Consider the following 12,337-nt stretch of genomic DNA (forward strand, 5'->3'; position numbering starts at 1 on the left):
TTTTAAACTCCATGGAATAAGGACTGTGTAAATTAATTTTTGAAGTATTCAGTCGAACAATAAATTTTAATTGTAAAGTTCAACTTACAGTTTTAATTTTCTTTCTCTCATATATATACTAGCATGTGTGCCCGGCGTTGCCCGGGTGGTTGGCGGTGTGTGTTGAGCAAAAAAAAAAAAAAAAGTTGTAGTAGGAAGGCAGGCTCGAACCTGTTCTGTGAAGGAGGAAAAGACCATGAAAAAAACGTGCCGTCTTTGCTGTTACGACAACCGTCAAACCAGAAAGTGACGTAGGTTTGAATTAAGGCTAGACAATCGACCCCTTCCTGTAGAAAAGTGCACAGTTGAGGGTGAAGAAATTAATGTTTTTAGCCAATTTTTCGGTATTTGTCATCTGAAGGGTTGAGCTTCAAAACGATACTGATATTGGTAAAATCCGTCGCCTCTGTCAAAAGTTTTAGGCAGACATGCAAACATACATACATAGATTTATATATTTGTAGCTCAAATTTTCGACCCAAACCGATTAAAAAGCTTGTCCTATATCTGAATATCCTTTATGTAAAATTTCAAATGTTTAGACTAGAAATTGTCTGAGTAATTTGGTAGAGACCGCAGAGGTAAAACATTTTTTTAAATTTTGACCCCTATTATGACCCCTTAACATTTATTGTTTTGGGCTCAAATTAACTTATTAAGTTAGATTCACGTCCACGGAACCTATATCTAAAATTTCAAGTGTTTAGACCCAAAATTGTCGAAGGAGTTTGGTAGAGTTCTCAAAGGTCAAATCGTTGAACTTTGACCCCTTAACAGCCAAATTTCTGGCCGAAAACCGATTACAAAGATTTTTCCAAATCTCACTACCCTGTATATCAATTTTTGAGTCTGTAGACTTAAAATTGACAGAGTTATTGTGTAGGGAAATATACACAGACAGACATCTTGCTGTCCAACTCCCTACATAGTACCCCTGTAGCTTATGTCCCTGATAGTAGCCCCCTACATCAAAGTGGCAATGTGCCTTGTTTGGGGGTGAAAATGTAATAAAAACAAATTATCTCCTCAGGGGTTCAAGACTGACTAACACTGATTAAATCGAAGTCTAATATACAAAAAAAATAAAAGAATAAAAGAAAAAAATAAGATGAAATAAAAAATAAAATAAAACATTAAAAGGTTATTAGCAAAAGTGATTTTCACCCTAATATATTTGTCAAATATCCACCCCCTCTTCCTTCCACATTTAGTGAATTAAACAGCCGGACAGAACCCGCAGAGCTTTTTGTTTTGTTTTTGTTTTGTTTTTTTGCATGGGAAAATAGAAAAAAATAAGAAAAACGAAGGAAAATGAAAGACAGTGATACGAACGCCGTTTTACGATCAGTCTTATATCTATAAAGGTGAAATTGTCTGTCTGTGTGAGTACATTTCCCTACCAAACTACTCTGCCAATTTTCAGTCTACAGACTCGAGATTTGACCTAAGGGGTATTGAGATTTGGGAATATCTTTTTAATAGGTTTTCGGCCAGAAATTTGGCTGTCAAGGGGTCAACGTTCAACGATTTTACCTTTGAAAACTCTACCAAACTCCTCCGCCAATTTTGGGTCTAAACACTTGAAATTTTTAGGTGTAGGTTACTTGGACGTGGATCAAGCATTTTGATTTGATTTGAGCCTAAAATAAATGTTAAGGGGTCAAAATTGGGATCAAAGTTTAAAAAATTTTTCCTCTGCGGTCTCTACCAAATTACTCAGCCAATTTTTGGTCTAAAGACTTGAAATTTTACATAAAGTTTATTCAGACATAGGGCAAGCTTTTTAATCGGTTTTTGGCCTAAATTTGGCTGCTAAGGGGTCAAAGTTCAAAAGAGTTGTTCTTTGCGGTCTCTAACAAACTATTCAACCAATTTTGGGCCTAAACATTTGAAATTTTACATAAAGGGTATTCAGACATGCAGCAACTTTTTTAATCAGTTTTTGGGCGAAAATTTGGCTGCGAAGACGTGAAAGTTGAAAAAGTTGACTTTTGCAGACTCTTCCAAACTCCTTCGCCAATTTGGGTCTAAACACTTAGATTACCTGGACATGAGTCAAACCTTTTAATATATATATATATATATATATATATATATATATATATGCACATAAACAGTACACACACACACACACACACACATATGTTATCATTTTTAGTCAGTCTTGACCTCCTGAGATATAAACCCCTGAGTAAACGATTAGCGCCATTGAAATGTAGATTAACCTGCATTGGCTTTTTCTGATGTTTATATAAATTTGCTTTATATATATATACTAGCAGTTCAGCCCAGCTCTGCTCGGGCCCTATGTACTGTTCATAACTTTTTGTGCATATGTATATATATATATTAAAAAGTTTGACTCATGTCCAGGTAACCTACATCTAAAATGTTCAAACCCAAAAATTGGCGGAAGAGTTTGGTAGAGTCGACAGAGGTCAACTCTTTCAACTTTCACCTCTTGGCAACAAAATTTGACTCATGTTCAGGTAACCTACATCTAAAATTTCACGTGTTTAGACCCAAAATTAGAGGAGGAGTTTAGTAAAGTCTGCAAAGGTCAACTCTTTCAACTTTAACCTCTTGCAGACAAATTTTCGCTCAAAAACGGATTAAAAAGCTTGCCTTATGTCTGAATACCCTTTATGTCAAATTTCAAATGTTTAAACCCAAAATTGGCTGAATAGTTTGCTAGAGACTACAAAGATCAAATCTTTTTAACTCTGACCCCTTGGCAGCCAAATTTTCGGCCAAAAACCGATTAAAAATCCTGCCCTGTCTGAATACACTTTATGTAAAATTTCAAATGTTTAGACCAGAAATTGGCTGAGTAATTTGGTAGAGACCGCAAAGGTCAATATTTCTTTTAACTTTTACCTCAATTTTGACCCCTTAACATTTATTGTTTGGGATTCAAATCAAATCAAAAAGTTTAATCCATGTCCAAGTAACCTACATCTAAAATTTCAAGTGTTTAGATCCAAAATTGGCGGAGGAGTTTGGTAGAGTTTTCAAAGGTCAAATAGTTGAACGTTGACTCCTTGACAGCCAAATTTCTGGTCGAAAATTGATTAAAACGATTTTCCTAAATCTCAATAACCCTTATGTCAAATCTCGAGTCTGTAGACTGTAAAATGGCAGAGAAGTTTGGTAGGGAAATTTACACACACAAACACATACATACAGACAATTTCACTTAATGGATATATAGATATAGGTGATGCCCGCTTTTGAACTGTTTCGGATTTGTGACCTGCGTATATCGTTGTTCAGGAGTCGACAAACAGTTTTGGACACGCTCACTCATCTGTCTCCCTTCCTCTTTTTTCTTTTTTTTCTTTTCTTCTTCTTTCCCCAGCCCTTTCTTGCCTCATCTTTTTTTTAATTTATTTTTTATTGCCTTTCTCCCCTCTTTTCTTTCCCCCTTTTTTTTCCTTTTCTTTCCCTCCTCTGCATTCTCTTGCTTTTAATATCCATATGTAATCACAAAAAAAACTATCTTTCCTTTTTATTTTTATTTTAAATTCAATCATCTGACGATATGGGCGGATAATTTTTATTGAAACAATTTATAATGAATTAAGTTAATACACTTGAGTTTCTAATAATAAAAAAACATATTTGGCTCTACTAACGTATTGAGCACTTTTTATCCTTGATTTTTTTACAACCTTTTCCTCTTAATATATATATATATATATATATATATATATATATATCTTAATGTGTAAGAGGAAAAGAGAAATTCAATTCCACAAAATATATAGTTTTGTGTCTTCATTTCTTGTTGTCCTATTATATATATATATATATATATATATATATATATATAGTAAGTTATAAAATGTATATCGTGATTAAGCTACACTGAATATTCTGCGTTTCATCCACTTTAGGACTCTTCAGGCTTATGCGCAAATTCTGCGCGTATAAAAACGACAAACAACCACAGAATTCGCGCATAAGCCTGAAGAGTCCTAGAGTGGATGAAACGTGGAATATTCAGTGTAGTTTAATCGCCATATACATTTTATAACTTACTAACTAGTTCTATCTACGTATTGAGCACTTTTGAAGTAAATACTTAAAGTTTACGCATATTATCTGAGTAAATTAAGTAGTTATATATATATATATATATATATATATATATATATACCTACTTCATTTATTCGCATAAATTTAATATACGAAAGTATAGATTTATGCGTAAACTTTAAGTATTTACTTCAAAAGTGCTCAATACGTAGGTAGAGCTAGTTAGTAATTTATAAAATATATATGGCGATTAAGCTACACTGAATATTCTGCGTTTCATCCACTATAGGACTCTTCAGGCTTATGCGCATAAGCCTGACGAATCCTATAGTTGGATGAAACGCAGAATATTCAGTGTAGCTTAATCGCCATATATATTTTATAAATTACTATATATATATATATATATATATGCTGTTCCAAATGTCTTGGGCACATTTCAAGTCTTCATATCTGCTTAACTATGAATGTTAGTAAGATTAAAGTTAAATGCATTGAGTTTTTAAAAAAAAAACACCTTGTAACGTTAATTATTGAACACCATGTATATTGAGGACATTGCAGCTTTTATAGTCTTGGGTTATCAAGGGAGATAATCCATAATCGCAACAGTGGGTTTCATTTACCGTGTTAAAAATTTATTCACACTAGAAAGTATCCTATATGACTACAAAGTCATCATACGTTCATGCATGTTACCAAATTTGGACTGGTCCATTCACTATTAGTCTCTCCCTATTTGACAGGGTTCAAAACGTGCTTCGAATCCAATAGGTTCCGTTCTGTCAACTAAGCTCCAACCCCTGTCCCATCGCCGCAGTGTTGCATCTCTGTGCCCGTTTTACAAGTACGAAATATTCCTGAAGTCTTGGACAGATTCAAGTCTTCATATCTGCTTAACTATGAATAGCAGTAATATGAAAGTGGTGCCATTTTAAAGTTGAATGCATTAATTTTTTTTATATATGAGGTTACTGACTTTTTTTTTTCTTTTCACATCCTTATCCTTAATACTTCTTGAGATATTTAATGTCCAAATGTGCCTAAGAATTTTGGAACACCATATATATATATATATATATATATATATATATATATATATAATCAAATGATAAAATTATTGTTCAAGATATGTTGTGAAGGAACATAACTGGCTATACACCGGTTACAAACTGTATATATATATTGGACTGTTGGGCAGACAGCGGCAGACAAGCAGTCGCAGTAAGACGGATAGTCTTACGTGTTGATTATCAGACTTTCTTCCCCATACTTGTTACTATGTACTTCTATTTACCTTAGGCGAGCAGCCTTACGTTTCTGTATTATAAATAAACCCCATTACACATACCACTCGGTGTAACTCACGTTTGTCTTTATTTCCTAAGTATTTAGGAATATAACAATGGCGACGAAAGGATGTTCTTTCTCTTAACAGAGATAAATTACCGTACCAAGGACTGTGTACAATGCAAGGATTTTTTGTTTTACGAAAAAAACAAACTACACAAGGATTTTTGACCACGTGCGTCAATGAATTTAAAAATTTTTCCTACCTAAAGTAGCGAAAAGTACGGATTTTTCTTCGTAAAGAACTCACAAGAAATTATAGAAACATGTTCAAGGTAAAGTGGAATTTATATTTATTTTGACAAGTAAAAAAAAAAAAAAAAAAAAAAAAAAATGGTCGCAAGTTGAATTCGAAACTACACTAAAGGATTACGAGTTTTGAAAGAAAAAATATAAATACAACGACTATTGTACCATTTTATGCCACGTGGGAACGGCAGCCATATATTTTTTTTTTTTTTGGAAAATTAATTGTTTGTTATTGCCTTTATATAAATAATTGGAACTATTTGTCGTGGGAAGTAAGAAATATTTTGTGTATGAACTTACGTTGTTGAAAAAAAAAAAAAAAAAAAAAAAGAATTATTTTACAAAGCCTGTTGAATTACTATGGATGAACTTTGTTGAAACGTGTTGTGTCTGCATATTGCTACTAATTTACGATATACGTAAATTTACGATTTTTCTTTGGAATTATTGTGTAGAATTCGAAAAGACATTTTTGTACTAGAAGCTAACATGGAACAATTAGCAGAGTTAACTAAGGCTCTAGCCCTTAGCATCCAGGAACAGACAAAAATGACTCAACAATTTTTAGCGCAACAACAACAACAACAACAAATTCAACAACAACAGCTACAGCAACAGCTGCAACAACAACAAGAAAGAACACAAAAAACTTTAGAGGCACAACAAGAACAAACAAACATACTACAACGACAAATGTCGACACAGCAAAAGAATTTAGAAAAGCTAATTCTAACGTCGACCGGGAAGAAGACTAATTTTTCTGCCGAGGGTATTTCAAATTCACTAACGGAATTTCGTTACTCCCCGGATACTGGTGTTACTTTCCCTGCATACTACAGAAGATACGAAACAATTTTTACGAAAAGATGTTTAGACTGGACCGATGAGGAAAAAGTTACCCTGCTACTACAAAAACTGGGTACTGATGAAAACACCAAGTATGCAAATCTAATTCTACCAAAAAAACCGGAGGAGGTTTCGTTCGAGGAAACAATTAGTACCTTGTCGAAAATATTTGATAAAAGGGATAGCCTATTTCACTCTAGATACAAATGTTTGAACATTCAGAAGGCAGAAGCTGAAGACTATCTAGAATATGCTTGCACTGTGAACTGTTTATGCGAATCATTTAAATTGAATGAAATTTCCGCAGACCAATTTAAATGTTTAATCTTTGTACAAGGTCTCACAGCACCAAGGGACAAAGATATACGTTCACGGATCCTAACAATTATGGAGGCGGATCCTAACATAACATTGCAAAAAGTCACTGAAGAGTGTCAACGTCTGATTAACATAAAGAAAGACAACACTCGCATTGAAGAGAAAAATATTTTTAAGGTGCAGCAAGTAAAAAGGCAAGGGACCACAAGAAAGTCCAGGTTCCAAGAACACAGGATCCTTAAAGACCCAAAGCTAAAGTGTAAATGTTGTGGTAGTTTAAGACACAACAATAAGACCTGCTGGTTTAGGAACAAAATATGTTATGAATGTGGTCTCAGAGGTCACAAGGGAACATACTGTGCCCAGAAGAAAAGACAAGGGACCGATAATGTAAATACGCTTCGCATGAATAAAGAAAAAAGCTGCGAAAGACGGAAATATGTTGATGTTCGGATAAATGGACATCTGGTTACATTGCTTCTGGATAGCGGTGCAGATATTAGTATTATAAATGAAGATATATGGAAAAGGATAGGTCGACCTGAATTAACGAAAACCAGAAAGACGGCGAGAAGTGTGTGCGGCAAAAGATTAGAGTTCAAGGGAGAATTAAAATGCAAAGTGACATTCGTTAACCAGACTCATAAATCCAAAGTGTACGTCGTACCAGGAAAGAATACATGCCTGTTTGGGGTAGATTGGATTGTCCTGTTTAATTTATGGGAGAAACCCATAAATTCGTTTTGTAACGTTTTAACTGCAGAAAAAGCAAACCAAAGGGAAGACTTCCTGAAGGATTTGAAAACTGAATTTCCCAATGTTTTTGCCGAAGGACTAGGACTCTGTATTAAGACAGAGGCAAAATTTGAATTAAAGAAAAATGCCACTCCAGTATTCAAACCTAAAAGGAATGTGCCTTTTTCAGCGATGGACGCAATCGAAAAAGAGTTGGATAGACTTCAACAACTGGAAGTCATTGAAAAAGTTAACCACACAGATTGGGCAAGTCCAACCGTGTATGTAAAGAAAAAAAATAACAGAATAAGGGTCTGTGGAGATTTTTCAACGGGTTTAAATGACTGTCTATTGGACCATAATTATCCCCTTCCGTCCGCAGAAGATCTGTTCTCTAAGCTTAACGGAGGAAAAATTTTTTCTAAGATAGACCTCTCAGATGCTTACTTGCAAATTAAGATCAGCGATGAATGCTCCAAATACTTAGGCATAAATACTCATAAGGGCATTTTTAAGCTAAAGAGGCTTCCTTTTGGATTAAAGGTTGCTCCTGCTATTTTCCAGCAAATTATGGACACGATGCTGGCAGGGTTGGAATTTTCAATGGCCTACCTTGACGATATCCTAATTAAAAGTGAAAATTTGCAAGATCATAAAAAGCATGTAAAAGAAGTATTCAAAAGAATACAGGAATTTGGTTTTAAATTGAGCCCAGAAAAATGCGATTTTTTTATGAAAAAAATTAAATATCTAGGTCAAATAATCGACAAAGAGGGTCGAAGACCGGATCCACAAAGGACTGAAGCAATTGAAAAGATGCCTGCTCCAGATTCAGTGACAAAATTAAAATCGTTTTTGGGATTAGTTCAATACTATGCAATTTACATCCCTAACATACATAATTTAAGAGCTCCTCTTAACGAGTTACTGAAAAAGGGTGTTAAATGGAACTGGAATAAGGAATGTGAATCTGCTTTCCAAAATATCAAAAGATGTCTACTGTCAGACTTAGCATTGGCACATTTCAATCCAGAAAAGGAACTAATACTAGCAACGGACGCCAGTGATTACGGTGTTGGCGCTGTATTACTTCACAAGTATGAGGATGGTAGGACAAAAGCTATCGCCCATGCTTCAAGAACGTTGGTTGCAGCGGAGAAAAATTACAGCTAAATTGAAAAAGAGGCGCTGTCGATAATATTTGGAATTACAAAGTACAATCGATTTCTCCATGGACGATCTTTTATTTTGCAAACCGACCATAAACCCCTACTTACCATATTTGGATCAAAGAAAGGCATTCCCACACATACTGCGAATCGATTACAGCGATGGGCTGTAACCCTCTTAAACTATCAGTTTAAGATGGAACATGTATCCTCAAAAAAGTTAGGACACGCAGATGCATTATCACGGTTGATCCCTAAAAGAAGCGAAAGTTTCGAAGAAACGGTAATTGCTGCGCTTAAAGACGAAAGTGAATGTACAAGTTCAATGTGTAATATGATACGTGAACTTCCGGTAACTTTCGAAAAAATAAAAAAAGAGGCAGTAAATGACATTTTCATTAAGAAAATGAAAAATCAATTGGGATGGATAAAAAAAAATAAAAAGGTAGATCAAACAACGCCTTTTTCCATCTGTGAAGATGTGCTCATGTATGGTGAGAGGATCGTAATTCCACTAACGTTACAGAGGAAAATTCTGAAGGAATTTCATACAGGTCATCCGGGCATTTCGAGAATGAAATCCCTTATGAGAGGATATGTGTACTGGCCTGGTATGGACAAGGAAGTTGAAAAATGTGTCAAGACATGCAGAGGATGTCAATTAGCAGCTCGAGATCCTCCAGTAAAAACGACGCCATGGCCAAAGACGGACCTACCCTGGTCACGTCTGCATATTGATTATGCGGGACCTATAAATGGTTATTTTTACTTGATTATTGTAGATTCTTTTTCAAAATGGCCAGAAATATTTAAGTTTAGACATCCAACAGCAAAAAACACTGTGAGTGCGCTTAATGAAATTTTTAGCCGTTTTGGAGTGCCAAAAACCTTAGTGAGCGATAATGGAACAGCATTTACTGCTCATGAATTCAAAGAATTCTGTGACTCACTAAATATTCTACATATGACAACACCTGTGTACCATCCACGATCGAATGGGGTGGCCGAAAAATTTGTAGATACGTTTAAAAGGGCACTTAAGAAAAATCTTACTACGGACACAGACGAACAATGTATTCAAACATTTTTAGCAATTTACAGGGTGACACCAAATCCTAATAATAATGTCAATTCTTCCCCGGCTGAGCTAATGTTTGCAAGAAAGATAAGATCTGTCTTCGATAGGCTGCTACCAGAGAAAAAGAAAGTTTTCAAAAAAGAAAACCTTAATACCAAGTGCTTCTCCCCAGGTGAAAATGTATATTTCAAAAATTTTCAAAATGGACGAAATCAGTGGGTTGAAGGTATTATCAAAAAAAGGATTGGGAGCATGGTCTATACCATCCAAGGATTAAGTTTTGTCTGCAAAAGACACAGAAATCAAATACGTCCCAGACTGTCTCCAAATGTGGAAGAGACACCAATGGAAACATTGTGCGATATTTTTGATATACCAAAACCAGCGTGTGTACCGCAAACAATGAATATTTCGCCTGAACCGACCATACGGGCTGGACAGAAACCTTTACCCCGGGTAACGCTGACCAGAAGGAAAAGCGCAAGAAAGAGAAAAGTTACCAGGAGATTAAGCCCTGACCCTAAAAGGAAGAGGTATTTAAGCTAAAATCAGGAAGATTTCAGCTTCAGGGGGAGGTGTTGTGAAGGAACATAACTGGCTATACACCGGTTACAAACTGTATATATATATTGGACTGTTGGGCAGACAGCGGCAGACAAGCAGTCGCAGTAAGACGGATAGTCTTACGTGTTGATTATCAGACTTTCTTCCCCATACTTGTTACTATGTACTTCTATTTACCTTAGGCGAGCAGCCTTACGTTTCTGTATTATAAATAAACCCCATTACACATACCACTCGGTGTAACTCACGTTTGTCTTTATTTCCTAAGTATTTAGGAATATAACAAGATATATTATCTATCTCAATAAAAACATCGTTTCCGAAACGATTGTACAATTTATTGATTTTGTTTGTTCTTCCTTTTGAAACCGATTTTTAATTATAAATTACGAATCATTTTACTCAATATTAAAATAGCTCTAGGATATCTATGCCTATTATTATATATCTACATTACAACGAGCACTTTTTTTTAATTGTATTAATGCATTTACTAATACATTAAAATAAACTCCGCTCTTTAGACTGTTGTTCTAATCCCCTTAATATATATATATATATATATATATATATATATATATATATATATATATATATATATATATATATATATATATATATGCTAGCAAAAGTACCCGTCGTTGACTGGGTTCAAAAACAGCTTACAGAAAATGGACTCTGATTTATGAAAGTATGATAGGTTATGAAAAGGAAGGGTTGTAAAGAGATAGCTTCGAAATTGGGGGTATCAAAACCAAAGCAAAATATGATGAAAGTAAAAATAAAATAGTTAAACCCCATAATTTATACCATACCTGTTCACACTGAAACACTTATCACAATATTCTGTGGATCTATATTAAAAAACCTTGTTAAACTTTGTAACATATTTCCATTCTATGGAGGTCAGGCGTGAACAAACACCCCATAATTTTATTATACCATATTTCTTCAAACTGAAACATAATTATCAAAGTATACTTATGCAGATAGATATGAAAAGTCTTTATTAAAGTTTGTGCCTATTTCCATTCCATGGAGGCCAGGCACGAACGCAGACCCCACAATTTTATTATATCATCCCTATTTAAGTTAAAACATACTTATCAAAGTATTCTTATGTACATCTATATCAAAAACACTTGTAAACGTTTTTTTTTCTTTAATTTTTTATTTCAATACTTTGTGGACCAGGCGCGAACGCAGATCCCACATTTTTAATGAACAACCGCTCTGCCAGATCAAACATACACATTTCTGTGTCTCGATACATCTTCTATCATTATATGTAATCAGTTTTCTGTAATAGTCAACCATATAGGAGCCTATTCGTGACCAGACACATACACAGACGTTCAGCTTTATATTATATATATATATATATATATATATATATATATATATATATATATATATATATGTCTTCATTATTTCCACCTCGGGAATTTTTACTTAAATCATTACAAGTTGTTTCAATAAACAGAACAATAAATTATCGATGTCGTCAGACGATTTAAGCCAAAAATTATTTGGCTTAGATTATCTGCAGGATTATTTATTGTACTGTTTATTGAAACAACTTGTAATGATTTAAGTAAAAATTCCCGAGGTTGAAATAATAAAAACATATTTAGCTCTACTAACGTATTGAGCACTTTTTTCACTGTTTTTCACCAAATATCCCTCCTGATATATATATATATATATATATATATATATATATATATATTTTTTTTTTTTTAAATTTAATTTGATTTTTAATTTAATTAAATTTTGATTTTTAAATTTTTAAAATTTTTTTAAATTTTTAAATTATAAATCACATTACTTAATATTGAATTAGCTCTAGGACATTTAACTATCGAGCTTATTATATATCTAAATTACAACGAGCATTTCCTGTATTTTAATTAAACTAGTAATTTCACTATTACATTAAAATACACTTAGC

General features: G+C 33.8%; 1 protein-coding gene across 2 annotated transcripts in view; it reads right to left on the reverse strand.

Annotated features, from left to right (window-relative positions):
- LOC145287723 (adenylate kinase 9-like) overlaps window positions 1-12,337 on the reverse strand; it is a 307,372-nt gene that overhangs the window by 143,586 nt on the left and 151,449 nt on the right. The window lies entirely within an intron of this gene.

The sequence above is a fragment of the Euprymna scolopes genome, chromosome 11 (genome assembly GCF_053919585.1).
Source record: "Euprymna scolopes isolate OS-2025 chromosome 11, ASM5391958v1, whole genome shotgun sequence".
NCBI classification, from domain to species: Eukaryota; Metazoa; Mollusca; class Cephalopoda; order Sepiida; family Sepiolidae; genus Euprymna; species Euprymna scolopes.